General features: G+C 49.6%; 1 long non-coding RNA gene and 1 pseudogene across 1 annotated transcript; one reads left to right on the forward strand and one right to left on the reverse strand.

Annotated features, from left to right (window-relative positions):
- The first annotated feature begins 1,603 nt into the window (after window positions 1–1,603).
- LOC120702146 lies at window positions 1,604–15,554 on the forward strand (annotated as a pseudogene).
- Window positions 6,753–7,618, reverse strand: LOC120703691. Its single transcript, XR_005687140.1, has 2 exons — window positions 7,479–7,618; window positions 6,753–7,376 (listed from the first exon to the last, which is right to left on the reverse strand). It is a non-coding gene; the product is annotated as an uncharacterized LOC120703691 (long non-coding RNA).
- Window positions 15,555–16,245: the final 691 nt, after the last annotated feature.

A 16,245-nucleotide genomic window follows, 5' to 3' on the forward strand; every position in this document is an offset into this window, starting at 1 on the left:
CCCATGATTTTCTGTTGTTAGAAAGTTACTTATGTTATAACGTGTACGTATAACTTTTGAGAATTTTCAAACTATCAGATGATATTTTTTTCAACATAACTATTAGATGATAATTTTTCAGCACACTTTTTATAATACTCATAATTTTTATTCATAAATTTTTCTAACCAACTCTTTTTAGAATAAATTTTTAACACGACATGTACAATTTTTATGCATAATTTTTTTTCAGCCTCCTTACTAAATGATAACATTGAACATAACTTCCACGAAAACTTCTCACACAACTTTAATGCATAAGTTTGTCATGCAACACTTCCACGAAAACTTCTCACACAACTTCAATGCATAAGTTTGTCATACAACACTTCCACGAAAAGTTCTCACACAATTTTGATGCATAAGTTGTCATACTTGTAAAAATACTTGTCGAGATAACTTTTCAACACAATTTCTATGAAAATGTATTCAGGAAGACTTCTCAGATAACTTTTTACGTACAAGTTCATCATACAACTTCTAAGCACAATGCTTGATATAATTTTTTAGTACAATTCTTCGAAAAAAATTTCAAAAGAATTCATATAGAAACACATAGTAGAAAAAAAAACTGAAAAAATGATGATAGCTGCCGCTACTACGGAACACATAGGAAATATATAGAAAAAGAAAAGAGAAAGCAAATCAATACTTGAACTGCTATCATCACGTGGGCGGATACGGACAGCGCATGGCCGGCTGTAGCATCGCGCGCCACGTAGCGCTATAGCGCGCGACCGTTGTTTTGGATTCCGTGCATGCATGCCGCTTGCCTAGTTTGAAAAAGAAGCGGGGGAGGGGGCAGCTGGTGCCAGGCGCGCGTGGGGGTCCCGCGGGACCGCGGGGCACAGGGCTGGCTCGGGCTCCCGAAGAGAACATCTTCTAGACAGCGGACTAGCTGAGTTAGGAGACTTGCCATCAACAAGCGCTTTGCATGTACTCCTCCATTCCAAATTATAAGTCATTTTAAAAATTTTGGAGAGTCAAATTATTTCAAAGTTTGACCAAAATTATAGAGAGAAATATAAAAATTTATGACATCAAATAGGTGCACTATGAAAATATAGCTAATAAAGAATCTAATAATATTTAATTATTATCATAAATGTTATAATCTTGTTATATAAATTTGGTCAAACTTGAAAAACTTTGACTCTACAAGATTTTTAGAATGACTTGTCATTTGGAACGGAAGGAGTAGTAGCACTAGGTATCTAGAAAGTTGACCATGCATGCCTCGTCTAGTCTTCAGATAGTCAGTCACGAAGATGTGACAAACGTAGATTCGTTTGCCCGGTTTTGAAAAGCGTTCAGGACTTTTACCCGCCCAATTAACCGTCGCCAGATGGATAGGGATCTAGACAGTTGACCATGACTTTTGTGCTCATCCTCCAGCTGGAGTGTGGCGTGCTAGCACGCCCGTTTCAGATGATGTGGAACAATTTCGCACGTGTGTGCCGAAGCCGCCACTCGTCGGCTATAAAACGGTCGATCGAGCATGCCACGCAAGCAGCACAACTACTGCTGCGGCGAAGTCTGCAAGAAATTAAGCAAAGAGATGGCCATGGCGGCCAGAAGCAGCCTACCGCCGGCGGCGGTGCTCATCTTAGTAGCCTGCTTGTTCTGCTGTTACGCCTCCACCACTGTCTCCTCCCAAGAAGCCTCATCGTCCGACGGCTTCCTCGAATGCCTCTCGGCGAGCATCCCCAGCCAGCTCGTGTTCACGCGGAGCTCGCCGTCGTTCACGGCGCTGCTGAGGTCCTCCATCCGCAACCCCAAGTTCTTCAAGCCCGCCATGGTGCGGCCGCTCTACATCGTCACGCCCACGAACGCCTCCCACGTGCAGGCCGCCGTGGCCTTCGGCCGCCGGAGCGGGGTGCGCCTCCGCGTGCGCAGCGGCGGCCACGACTACGAGGGCCTTTCGTACCGGGCCGTGCGCAACGAGACGTTCGCCGTGCTTGACCTGTCCAGCCTCCGCGCCGTGCGCGTCGACCCGCGGGCGTCCACCGCCTGGGTGGATCCGGTGCCACGCTCGGCGAGCTCTACTACGCCGTCGGGAACAACGCGGATTTTGTACCGCCCGGCGGGACGTACCACCCTCGATGGACGGTATCGAACTAGCCACATCTGCGCTGAGATTCGTTTACCGTTTGGGCGATTAACCAACGTGGACAAGATAACCAGATCAATTTGCCAGCGTGGCCAGTGTGCTTTCACGCAACGGTCAACACAGCACTGACATAACTCATTCCCGATTCACACGTATCCAGTTCATCGGGGTTGGCTTCCAATGGAAGCATCCTAGGCCACCGTATAGACAAGAATAGATCGGGATTTGTTCATCCCTCTCATCCGCCTCCGGGGTTGGCTTCCAATGGAAGCATCCTAGACCATATACGCAAGAAAGAGATTAGGATTTGTTCATCCTCATCTGCCATGGGTCCAATTCAGAGCAGCCTAGCTCCGGGCACTTCGAGAGACCAGCAGTGCAGTAAGCGGATAGCCGCTGACTTCATCCCGGCCCCCAGCGAACCTACCATTACCTGGCAACAAGGGGATGCACAGGTCGCCATTGTTGCTGCGATTGCCGAGAAAGACCCTCTCCAAGTTCAGCAAGGCGATTGCCAAGCTCTGGACTGCAGTACAAGGACGGGAACACCTACCAATTCCACTAGCTCCCCAACGACAGGACCAAAAAGGTAAGATTCGTCACCACTCTATGAAGCAAAAAAAGGAACTCATCTGCATGAGATTTCCCACTCAAACAAAGCATAATTCTTGGTAAATTCGAGTGCAACAGAGTGCCTGCTAATTGAACCCATAATACTCTAATGTGCTGAATTATTGCATACTATTTTGCAAGAATACGGCTGTAGTATAGTAAATGGCACCATCACAATAACACCTATATTTCCCCACTCATGCTACTACACCAATTATCAACACCAAGTTAGTCCAATTGAATTAAGTAGCATGGTCCTAGTTTCATTTTTCTAATCTTGCATTCAGACGGGCGCGAAGGGAGGGGCCAGATTACAGAATTGCTCCAGCAGAAGAAACAGCAATGATAAAGGCCCTGCTCCGTGCAAGCATGTCACCGGGTGAAGCGATCTTCTTTCCACATGAGGGTACAATATTTAACAGTCGTGAAGAAGCGAGGGATTTCTACAACCTCTACTCATGGGAAAAAGGGTTTGGAGTTCGATTTGGCAGAGGAAGGAAAAATGACAGCAAGTACCAAACAAAACTAGATATTGTTTGCTCATGCGAGGTAAACATGATACTGATATTCAACCTAGCACTCATACTCACTAAGAAAAATGTCATATGTGGGAAATAACATACATTGAATTGTCTATGAAATGCGACTTGCAGGGACTCAACAAGAACAAGAGGTCAGCATCGATTAGAACAGATTGCAAGGCAATGATTAGACTGCACAGGCGAAGCGATCATTCCTGGTACATAAGCAGAGTGAATGACACCCACAACCATCGCCTCACAGAAGCCTACGGTGAGAACAAGCATTGGAAATCTCACAGCTATATAGACCCTAGCACAAAGGATCTCATAAAGAAGTTACGGGAGAACAACATCAGCCTTGGAAGAATATGCAATATATTAGGAGCAACAGATGGGGGCTCAAGATCAGAAATGAGAAAGGAATCTGTGAGATCAATTTGTGCAAAGATGGATCAGGAGAACATGCGAGATGACATAGGCAAAACACTGAAGCTCCTAGACACCATGAAGGAGACTGACTCAGGGTTGGAGGTCAGATTTCAACTCGACAAAGATGGAGCATCTCCAAGAGTTTGCCATATTTTACTTGGCATATCTTGTGTTTTGCCAACTTCTAAAAAGATATGCCAAGTAAAAAAAGAACTTATCTCCAACAGTTTGGCATAATTCACTTGCCAAATCCAGATCTAACTTACATCAGGAACCCTGAGAGAGAAACAAAATTATATTTATGCCCTTCCACCTCTTGAAAACTTAAATCAAGAACCCTTCTCTGTTATTTATTTCTTTTTTCACCCTCCCACCTGACTAGAAACCACGATGCCAACCGCGCGCCGTGTGCGTATATTTACGCGCTGGAGGCTGGTTTTTCCCAAGTTGCCAAAAATTGCCAAGTCTTTTGCCAAACTGTTGGAGGAGTATTTTTAACATTTTTGCCAAAAATCAAAGATGACAACTCGATTTGCCAAACTCTTGGAGATGCTCTTAAATCACTAGTGCTACAATTTCTAGTAAAATCAATGTTGTGGTGCACAGGGAAGAATAGGATAGACTACTCTAGTTTAGGTGATGCCATAACCTTTGACACCACATACCGCACAAACCTGTACAGCCTACCATTTGGTCTATTCATGGGCATTACCAATCACTTCCAATCTATCGTTCTTGGTGGGTTGCTCCTAACATCAGAGAAGACAGCAGACTTCTAGTGGGCATTTGCCAATTTCATCTCCATAATGGGCGGCAAGGCACCAATTACCATGTTAACAGATAAACCAGGCTGAAACACCCTTCATGCATTCGCACCACTGCACACACCACTTGAATAATAAAAATGGTAAATTGGTCCATTTCAGCTTAATCTTAATCATTCTTCTATTTGCATGAAACCCATAATCCATCTATAGCCTGACACGATTCATTTATACCTTTGTTCAAACTAAATAAACATACAAATCTAACCAAGTTTTCCTTCACTACTCCATCCAGACCAATGCGCAGCAATGGCTAAGGCGGTGAAATCAACAATGAAAGAGACAAGACATAGATGGTGCCGGTGGCATGTTCTGAAAAATGCTAAGGACAGGCTAGGAAAGGTGTACTCAAAGCACAAAGGGTTCAAGCATGAATTCAACAAATTGGTAACTGATGAGATAGATATAACCAAGTTTGAAAGGACATGGGATACTCTGGTGAAAAAATACAAGCTGTCAAAGAACAAGTTCTTAAAGCGGCTATTCAAGTACCGAGAAAAATGGGCAAAACCATACTTCATGGGTATCTTTTGTGTAGGAATGACAAGCACACAGAGGAGTGAGAGCGCCAATCATATGTTGAAAACATTCATCCAGCGAGCCGCGCCAATGCACCTATTTGTTGTCAAGTTCAATGAATTTCAAAGTGATCGAAATGACCAGGAATCAAAGGAGTCATTTGTCACAAACCAGGTAATGCCTAAAAATGATGGAACCACCAGTCTTATTAGCAGTGATCTCCACACAAAAAAAAAATCAATCTAGTGTGTTGTAGCCTTAAAAAGCATGCATGTTTATTTTTTCTTATGATCATGATCAGGTACCCCGCAAACAGAGAGTCGGTATTCCAATAGAAAATCATGCTAACACAATTTATACAAGGGCTATGTATGAGAAATTCTACGATGAGCTCTTTGAATCAGGGAGATTTGCCATAACCTCAAAGATTAGTGAATCTGAATATCTCGTGACTGATACAAAACAAGACACTGAGGAAGCTACAACCCAATTCACCCTCACATTGCAAGGCACATCCAAGATAACATGCCAATGTGGCCTGTTTGAGCATATGGGGATGCTTTGCCGTCATGCACTTAAGGTAATTAATCCATTTGAAAATTCAGTCATCTGCAAAGTGATTTGTTCATTAAAGATAAGCAAATACATTATCATTGCTTCCCAAAAAATGGTAGGTACGTGTACACCTAGACAGGCCGGAGATACCTGCTGGAAACATAATGAGAAGATGGACAAAGGATGGCATAGAACATTCGCTCTCAGTAGACACGAAGGCGACCATGGCTGCTCATAACGACAATATGCGCAAGAAACTCCTACTCACTAGAGTTTTCGAAATTGCCAACAAGGAAGCCACGTTGAGCGAGACAGCATTCCATCAAGCTATTGAAGCAATGAAAGACTCTACGAATCCACCTTTGGAACCAGCCCTTGCAGATATCACAAATACATCAACACCAGCCATCACCGAAGTGCGCCCAACAGCATGCCCACCTCGGACCATGCTTGGCGGTAGGCCGCCAAACACTGGCCTACAATCTTGGCTCGCAAGCAGAAAAAGATCCAGCAATAAAACAGCAAACTCCGCATCAGCTTTTAGTTGCGGACTGGCTAGATGAAGAGAACCCTCCCACTAAGAAGAGGCGGTCAATTTCAGACATTCTATACACGTGACATGTCCCACTTATATCAGTATAAATGGAAGATCAGACATAACAAGGCCCAAAATACTGTCTATCAGAACCATATTTATGTTATTGACTAGCCCATCAACATTATGCAAGTACATGTGTTGATTAACCTTTAGGACTGCTATGCATGTACTTGACTTGTACTGTCCGCCATTCTACTCAATTCGACATTGCTGTATCATGAATGAAACTTGTTCTGTTAGGAGTTGCTATCATGTTCAGTTTATTTGATACATTCCTGACCGATGTAGAATCAATTGTATATATGGCATAACACGGGGAATGATCCAATCATTCACTTGACAATTGGATAGCAAAACTTCTCAAAAACCACGCTACAAAATAATTAAAAAGCATGTATACGTGTTGTCAACCATTGACAAATCTATGTACATCTGCCAATACCAATTATTATGTACCACCAAAACATGATCGTGTAAGTTACTGCTTTTTCATGGACATATAAGGATATCACATTCAAATACCAGTTCCATTGGTCACAACCACATGGTGGGCTAACTTTAGAATATATTAAACTGAATACATATACAAGTTTACACAGGTTCACCTTCTTGTCATGATAAAATATAAACTTACATTTCCTCGATACGACTAGTGTTAATACAACGCTGCAACACAGCCTCTCCATAAGAACAAAACCAAATCCCATAATCGGCTCACAAATGTCCCATCTCCATCACCACGCACCCCCCCCCCCCCCCAAACCAGCAACAATCACCGGCAAATGTAGACCCCAATGCAACAAAACTGCAATCTTTTCGATGCCTGCTTCACCAGTAGTGACCCATTGTTACAGTCCAGCATTTGAGTGATTCCCGCATCAGGTAGCATAGGCAGACCATCAGACAATCTAACCTCTGCATTGCACACATCCAGTTCGTCACTCCTAGAGAACCCACAATCATAAGTTCCCTTGTCAGCATGGCCATAGATACATGCAGAAAAACAATCCTTCCCTGCAGCAAGATCAGACACATGCACTAATCCTCCATCAATGATACCCTAAGGCTGCCACTTCATACTGCTAGCAAATGAAGATTTCCCCAGGATGGAAACATTTCCCTTTCCTACTTCCTCCAACTCCAAATATCACTCGACTCCATGAAACCACCTAGACAGCAAAAAAAAAAAACAACAAAATACAGACCCTCATATGTGAAACAAAATTTAAAAGCAGCTGCTTAAAATCTGAGATGCACATTAACACAGTTACCTGGTTCAGTTAGATCAGAGCAAACAAAACTGCTCCTTTGCTACTTCCAACATACATACAACAGTGGAGTTCACATCAAATATAATACTAATAATGCCACTGTCAAAGGTAACACACACTAATCTCATTATACAGTGACCCAACTGCCTACAGCGTTTAAAAAACCTCTTAATAAAGAACACCATATATATATACGCAATTTTAAAAAGAAATGAGCCATGAAACACAGGACAAATGCTGATGGTGTTGCAGGATGCATGAGTATGATGATTACACGAGAGTAACTAGGACTGGGTAGCCATGAAACTCAGGATAAAGGATGGAAATATAAAGTGCGATGTTTCTGAAATCAGAAAAAAAATGCAAATGTATAAGACAACAGAGAGGCAGGGTTTGATTTTAGAAGCATCATATAAAACAAAAATATCTTAAAATAACAGTTACCAATAGCCCACTGCATTTTGAAGTAGATGACAAGGTGAAGATACTCACTGTAAGTGCAAGGAGGTGGACATTTGGATTTTTGTGTCCAATTCATTTTTTTAGCACCTTCACAACATCTTTTGATTCCCTGTTACAAAGAATGACATGAAGCATCAATAATTAACAGATAGTAGAACACCAACGGAAATAAATGAATTCTATTGTTTTTATGAGAAAAAAAAGTACATGTATGTATGCTAGAATCCTACATGTCAGATTATTTGTTTGAGTCAGGTGTACTATTTGACACGGAGTCACAATCACTCACCACAAACCAAATAAAACAAATTACACTCATATATGGTTAAATTGCTTGGCAGCAGATTTCTAGCCTCAAAACAGACATATAAAAAATTTCGTATGTCGACCAAACCATTTGACTTGTACTGGACCACAAACGGTTTCCTGACTAGCGACTAGCGACAGCCACTAGCTAATTACTAACTTTGGTCATTGTAAAATTGACAGTTTGGTTCATTTTGCTGCCTGTACATAGACAATTGACGGGATAAAAACGAGTCAATGTTTATACCAGTCTGGCAAATCAAAGCTACATAGGATGCAAAGGGCCCCCTCTACTTCAGAATAGTATAAATGTATAATGTGGTTTTGTTGCCTCACCCAATCAAGCAATGAAGAACAAGGCATGAACGAGCAGCGACCGGTAATTCTGAATTCTCCAATTGTCATTCAACGCTGACACATGAGAAACTACTCTAATCGTCCTTAGGGGATTAGAATGGTAATTGATCGTAGATAGAAACCAGATTCAGCGCCCGCGACCCATGATCCTGGCAGGCAGCCGGCCCGATTACATCCTAATAATTGAAGCATTCAACAGTTTGGCATCATCACCCTCAAATTAGCCTGCCACCATTTCCGGAATAGCGAAATCACGCCTTCTCGCGATACAAAAATACATTTAACCACGAAAACAAGGCCACATGAAGACGGCCGTCACAACCCCCTCGCCGGGAAGATCAGGCACCGAATGCATCAAATCTGACAGCACGACAACATCGAATCCTCGGCCCTAACGGGCGGAATCTGGGTAGGATCTGTTGATAGTAATCCTTGGGTGCTAGATTGGTGCTTTCCTAGTTTAGCAAATGGCTTATTTTAGAAAGTTAGTGTGTGATTGCACTGATTGTGCTCGGCCGGATTGAGAGGGCCAAATTACTTTCCCTGTAATCTGTTATATAAGCATAGCAATAGACCATGGAAAAGCTGCCAAGTTTGACAGCACCAAAACAAGATTGTGTCCTCTGTGTTCACTTGAGTTTTGTGTTGGTCGTGAGCTCATCGGCGACGTAATCCGCGTCGTCTCTCCGGCGTGTTCCTGACATTTGGCATCAGAGCCGGTTTTCGGACCGGGGACTGATGGGTGACGAGAAGAAGCCGAGTGACAAGCTCGCCAACAGCTCCGCCGGCGATGGCGTTGTGATCCAGCAGGTGATTCGTGAGGTGAGCGGCGGGAGTAGCTACCCCATCCTCACCAAGACCAATTACTCCGACTGGGCACTGCTGATGAAGGTGAAGTTAAAGGCGAGGTCGCTCTGGAACATCGTCGAAAAGGGGGGGGCGACGAGCATGACGAGATGATGGCGCTCGAAGCTCTCTGCAGTGCGGTGCCGCCGGAGATGGTGCCCGCCATCGTCGGCAAGGATTCGGCAAAGGAGGCCTGGAAGACCATCGCCGAGATGCGGGTCGATAGCGAACGCGTCAAGAAAGCGTCCGCGGAACAACTCCGCGGAAGTTCGATATGGCGACGTTCAGCGAAGGCGAGTCCATTGAGGACTACGCGCTGCGCATCAACAGCATGGCGTCAACCCTCGCCACGCTCGGCGATCCAGTCGAGGAAGGAAAGATCGTTGGTAAGATCATGCGGAGCGTTCCACCACGCTTCAAACAGATCGTGATCTCGATTACCACGCTCCTTGACATGACGACCCTCACCGTCTCCGATCTGGTGGGGCGGCTGAAGGCGGCAGAGGACGCCTTCGAGGAGGCTCCGGGGTCGCTGCAACACGACGGGCGCCTCTACCTCATGGAGGAGGAGTGGGACGCCCTGCGGAAGAAGCGGGAGGCGGAGAACTACTCCGGCGGCGGCACAAGTGGCAGCTCAGGGCGTCGCGGAGGAGGACGACGCGGGCGCAGCCGTGGGCATGGAGGCCGGTCGTCGGGTGGGCCGTCATCGGGTAAGCCCACTGGTGATGAATGCAGGAGGTGTGGCAAGTTAGGCCACTGGTCCCGCGACTGCCCCTCGCGGCCCAAGAAGGAGCAGGCCCACACCGTCCAGGAGGATGAGGAGGCGTCGCTCCTCCTCGTCAAGGTCTCCCCGACCATCCTCCATTCATCGCCGCCGCAATCCCCGACGGCGATTCCGCTGCCGCATGCTGCCCTGCCACTACAGAGGCCGGGGCAGGCACATGGTGGTCGTAGTCATGGAGCGGCGGAGGTGGGATTCGGATCTCAGACCGAGATCCGGGAGCAGAAGGTGCTAGCCCAGCTCGGAGAGGTGGAGGAGCGCGGGGCGGAGACGTGGGTCCTGGACACCGGGGCAACCAACCACATGTCCGGGTCCAGGGCCGCCTTCACCAAGTTGGACACGGCGGTGCTGGGCACCGTGCGTTTCGGCGACGACTCGGCGGCGCGCATCGAAGGCCGCGAGACGGTCACGTTCGTCTGCAAGAACGGTGAGCTTCGCTCATTCGATGGGGTCTACTTCATTCCCCGGCTTACGACGAACATCGTGAGCATCGGGCAGCTCGAAGAGGTCGGGTACAAGATCGAGATAGGCTCTGGGGTCATGAGGGTCCAAGAGCCTGGCGGCCAACTACTGTCAAGGGCGCCGCGGGCGGCAAACCGGCTGTACCTGCTCCACCTCAAGATGGCACAGCCGGTGTGCCTGGCGATGCGCGGGTGCGACGACGAGGTGGCGTGGCGCTGGCACGAGCGCTTCGGCCACGTCAACATGGCCGCGCTCCGGAAGCTGGCTCGGGAGGAGCTGGTTCGAGGGCTGCCGGAGCTCGGACAGGTGGAGAGGGTCTGCGAGGCATGCCAGGCAGGCAAGCAGAGGTGCATATCCTTCCCGGCGCAAGCAGAGTACCGTGCACGGGAGCTCCTGGAACTGGTGCACGGGGACCTTTCCGGTCCCATCACGCCGGCGACACCAAGGGGCAACAGGTACTTCTTGCTGCTGGTGGATGACCTGAGCAGATACATGTGGGTAGCCGCAATTCCTTCAAAGGATCGTGCTGCGGCTGCCATCAAGGAGATCCAGGCGCGGGCAGAAGGCGAGTCTGGAGTCAAGCTGAAGGTACTCCGAACTGATCGAGGGGGTGAATTCACCTCGATAGAGTTCGCGGAGTACTGCATGGCGGACGGCGTTCACCGGCAGCACACCGCGCCCTACAGTCCGCAACAGAACGGCGTGGTCGAATGCCGGAATGGGACTGTGGTGGCCACAACCAGGAGCATGCTCAAAGCGAAGGGGCTGCCTGGCTGGTTCTGGGGCGAGGCGGTAAGCACGGCGGTGTATGTGCTGAACAGGTGCCCGACGAAGAGTGTGGACGGCATGACGCCGTTCGAGGTGTGGCACGGGAAGAAGCCGGCTGTGCACCACCTCAAGACGTTCGGCTCCATCGTCTACGTCCGCAACACTCGACCTCACCTGTCGAAGCTGGAGGATCGTGGCCGCAAGATGATCTTCATCGGCTACGAGCGTGGGACGAAGGCGTACAGCGCCTACGATCCCATCACCAAGAGCGTCCATGTGACGCGGGATGTTGTCTTCGACGAGCAAGCCCAGTGGAACTGGGCAACCAGCAGCAGCTCTAGCATGTAGGACGGCGATGACGATGTGTTCACGGTGGAGTACTCCATCGTGGGCCAGGGACCTCCGACGGCTGCTGAGTGTGCTGTCGAGGCACCTTGGGAGGCCCCTGCGGACGGTGACACGACACCGCCACCATCGCCACACGCCGCTACTGGAGAGGCATCAGGAGGTTCCGGCGGGGCGCAGGCAGTGGAGTTTGCCTCGCCACCCACCGGCGGCGATGACAATCTGGACGCTGACCATGATGAGGAGGCTCCGCTCCAGTTCTGGAAGATCGAAAACATCCTCGGGCCGACATCACCGCTCGGGTTCGCGCCGCGAGCACTGCTGATGGAGGAGCTGCACGCAGTGAGCCCCGATGAGCCAGCCTCATTTGCTGAGGCAGAGCGCTGCCCAAGCTGGAGGAAGGCGATGATGGAGGAGATGGAGTCGATTGAGGACAATCAGACTTGGAGCCTTGCTGATCTCCCGCCTGGAAGGCGGGCGATTGGGCTGAAGTGGGTCTTCAAGGTCAAGAGGGATGAACACGGGGCGGTGTCCAAGCACAAGGCGCGTCTCGTGGTGAAGGGAAACGTGCAGCAACACGGCATCGACTACGATGAGGTGTTCGCTCTGGTGGCGCGACTGGACTCGGTGCGCCTGCTCATCGCCCTTGCGGCGCACGAGGGGTGGGAGGTGCACCACATGGACGTCAAGTCGGCGTTCCTGAACGGCGATCTGCAGGAGGAGGTATACGTGGAGCAGCCTGCTGGTTTCGTCATCACTGGCAAGGAACACAAGGTGTTCAAGCTGCGGAAGGCCCTGTACGGACTGCACCAAGCGCCGCGTGCCTGGAACGCAAAGCTGGACAACACGCTGCTGTCGCTCGGCTTCAGGAGGAGCCCCTCGGAGCATGCCATCTACATCAGGCCGAACCAGGGCGCACAGCTGGTGGTCAGGGTGTACTTCGATGACCTGGTTATCACCGGCAGCAGCAGCGACAACATCAAGCGGTTCAAGAAGGAGATGGCAGCTGCGTTCAAGATGAGTGATCTTGGTCTGCTTCACTACTACCTCGGCATTGAAGTGAAGCAGGGCGCGAGTGGCATCTCGCTCAGCCAAGGTGCTTATGCTGCGAAGATCCTGGAGAGAAGCGGCATGGCAGGGTGTAATCCCTGCCAGGTGCCCATGGAGACGCGTCTGAAGCTGAGCAAGTTCAGTTCAGAGCCACTGGTGGACGCAACAGCATACCGGAGCATCGTTGGGAGCCTGAGGTACTTGGTCAACACTCGCCCTGACCTTGCGTTTGCTGTTGGATATGTGAGTCGCTTCCTGGAGGAGCCACACAAGGATCATCTCATGGCAGTGAAGCATATCCTGCGCTATGTGGAGGGAACCAAGAACTGGGGTCTCTGGTTCAGCAGGAAGAAGGAGAAGGAGGCTCATCTAACGGGTTTCAGTGACAGCGATTATGCTGGGGATGTCGATGCTAGGAAGAGCACGACAGGGGTGATATTCTTTCTCAGCAGCAGCCCAGTCACCTGGCAGTCTATGAAGCAAAAGGTGGTGGCGCAGTCAAGCTGCGAGGCTGAATACATTGCAGCTGCTAATGCTGTTTGTCAGGCATTGTGGCTAGCCAGAGTGCTAGCTGAGGTGCAGGGATCAGCACCAAGAGCACCAATGCTGAGGGTGGACAATAAGTCCGCCATTGCTTTGATGAAGAATCCAGTACTCCACGGCCAGAGTAAGCACATTCAAGTGAAGTACCACCTGGTCCGGGAGTCTGTTGAAGAAGGTCTGATCGAGGTAGAGTTCATCAGGAGCGAAGAACAGCTGGGCGACATTCTGACGAAGCCGCTGGGCAAAACCAAGTTCCATGAACTTCGTTCTAAGATTGGCCTGATTGATGTATGCAGTTCGCACCACAAGGGTTAGGAGGAGATTGTTGATAGTAATCCTTGGGTGCTAGATTAGTGCTTTCCTAGTTTAGCAAATGGCTTATTTTAGAAAGTTAGTGTGTGATTGCACTGATTGTGCTCGGCCGGATTGAGAGGGCCAAATTACTTTCCTTGTAATCTGTTATATAAGCATAGCAATAGACCATGGAAAAGTTGCCAAGTTTGACAGCACCAAAACGAGATCATGTCCTCTGTGTTCGCGTGAGTTTTGTGTTGGCCGTGAGCTCGCCGGCGACGTGATCCGCATCGTCTCTCCGGCGTGTTCCTGACAGGATCGGGGTGAGAGAAGAGAGGGAGGGTACCCGGGGTCGCGGTTGCAGATGGCTCTCCATGTTCTTGGCCCAGCATGGAGCTCCGGGCGGATGAGCATGTCGATGGTGGCCGTGCACCTTGGAGACCGTCATGGCGAGGGGTGGCTCCGACAGGGGCAACGGCGGCCGCTGGCTGCTCGGGACTGGCGTTGCAACGGCTGCCGGGAACCACCTCCGCCACCACCATCACTGCTGCAGCAGGTTCCTAGTTTTACCCCTTTTTTTCTCTAGTGTGCCGTAGAAGGAAGAGCCGAAGAGCGGAAGAGGGAAGATGATGAAAATGGGAATGTAGTGTGAACACGGATCCTAGTATATGTTTGACTGGCAGCTTTAATCACTCAACGTCCAGCCATGTCAGCATTGTTTAACACTCTCTCTCCGGCCACGCAAGCAAATATCACTTATCTCGAGGCGTGTATCTACGGTCGCCGAAATGGGTGGTACCTGCCATCCAGCGGCACCAGAACATTGCCGGGCGGCATCGGCATACTGCTGCGCAAGTACGGCCTCGCCGCCGACAACGTCCTGGACGCCCTGCTGGTGGACGCCAGGGGCCGGCTCCTGGACAGGGACGCCATGGGGCCCGACGTCTTCTGGGCCATCCGGGGCGGCGGCGGCGAGAGCTTCGGCGTCATGCTGTCGTGGCAGGTGCGCCTCGTGCCCGTCCCGCCGACGGTCACGGTGTTCAACGTCCCGGTGACCGCCGGCCAGGGCGCCGTCGACATCGTCACGCAGTGGCAGCAGGTCGCGCCGGCGCTGCCGGACAACCTCATGATCCGAGTCGTCGTCCAGCAGCAGACGGCCAACTTCCAGTCCCTGTTCCTCGGCACGTGCGACGCACTACTGCCGGTAATGAGCAGCCGCTTCCCGGAGCTGGGGTTCAACTGCAGCTACTGCAGGGAGATGACATGGATCCAGTCCGTGCCCTACATCCACCTCGGCAGCGGCTCCACCGTGGAGGACCTCCTCAACCGGACCACCTCGGCGCCCGTCTTGGCCAACGGGTACAAGGCGACGTCGGACTACGTCCGGCGAGCCATCCCCCGCGACGCGTGGGCCGCCATCTTCGCCAAGCTCGGGCAGCCCAACGCGGCACTCACGATCCTGGTCCTGGACCCCCTACGGCGCGGCGATCAGCGCCGTGCCGGAGGCGGCGACGCCGTACCCGCACCGTGCCGGCGTGCTGTACAACATCCAGTACATGAACTTCTGGTCCATGGCCGCTGGGGACGGGGCGGTGCAGACCAGGTGGATCAGGGACCTGTACGCGTTCATGGCGCCGTACGCGAGCAAGAACCCCAGGGAGGCCTACTTCAACTACAGGGACCTCGACCTGGGGAGGAACATCGTCGTGGGCAACGTCAGCAGCTACGAGGCCGGCAAGGTCTGGGGCGAGAAATACTTCAAGGGCAACTACAAGAGGCTCGCTCTGGCCAAGGGCAAGATCGACCCTGACGACTACTTCAGGAACGAGCAGAGCATCCCGCCTCTTGCGCAGAACAAGTGATCGATGATTCAAAACGGCGCGCCCACCATGGTCAAAACGAATTTAGTTTGAGTGCTGGCCACTTCCTTTAGAAAAATTCATAAAATTTGACTGTATATCTACATGTATTATTTGTATGATCTTTAATTAGAAAGTTTTATAAAATTACACAACATGACAGTGTGCAAGTTTAGCACAAAACTCTGCATTTTTTTAAAAAAAAAGATTGTAGGAGCACTGCACTGTCATTTAAGATAGGAGAAACAAGTAGCGTCTTATATAGTCGATATTACATAAAAGGCCGAGAACTCTAACACTGAAAAAAAGGAAAGAAACAAGTAAAAACTAAGATACATGTAGAAACTAGGGCAGCTCTGGCCCTCCGCAGGCCAACTTTCTTGTGTGAACTTCCATCTTGATCTCATGCATTACGTCTGCTGGTGTACCTTGTTTGTGATCATTGTTTGTGATCAAACACTCGGCGATTTCGCTCTTTCCAGATGTTCCAAGCACAGTACATCATCAAAGCAGCTTTGACCCTCCTTGTCTTCCTTGGCAGCTGTGCAAGTTCCTTTTGCCACCAGTCAATAATCTCTGAACTCAATTGTGGGGGGCGTACTAGTTGCTGGGTCCAGATTGCCATTTTCTCCCACACCAGCTGTGCAAATTGACAGTTCAAAACTAGATGTGTCGCTGTCTCCTGCTCCTGATT

Source organism: Panicum virgatum, chromosome 4K (genome assembly GCF_016808335.1).
Source record: "Panicum virgatum strain AP13 chromosome 4K, P.virgatum_v5, whole genome shotgun sequence".
NCBI classification, from domain to species: domain Eukaryota; kingdom Viridiplantae; phylum Streptophyta; class Magnoliopsida; order Poales; family Poaceae; genus Panicum; species Panicum virgatum.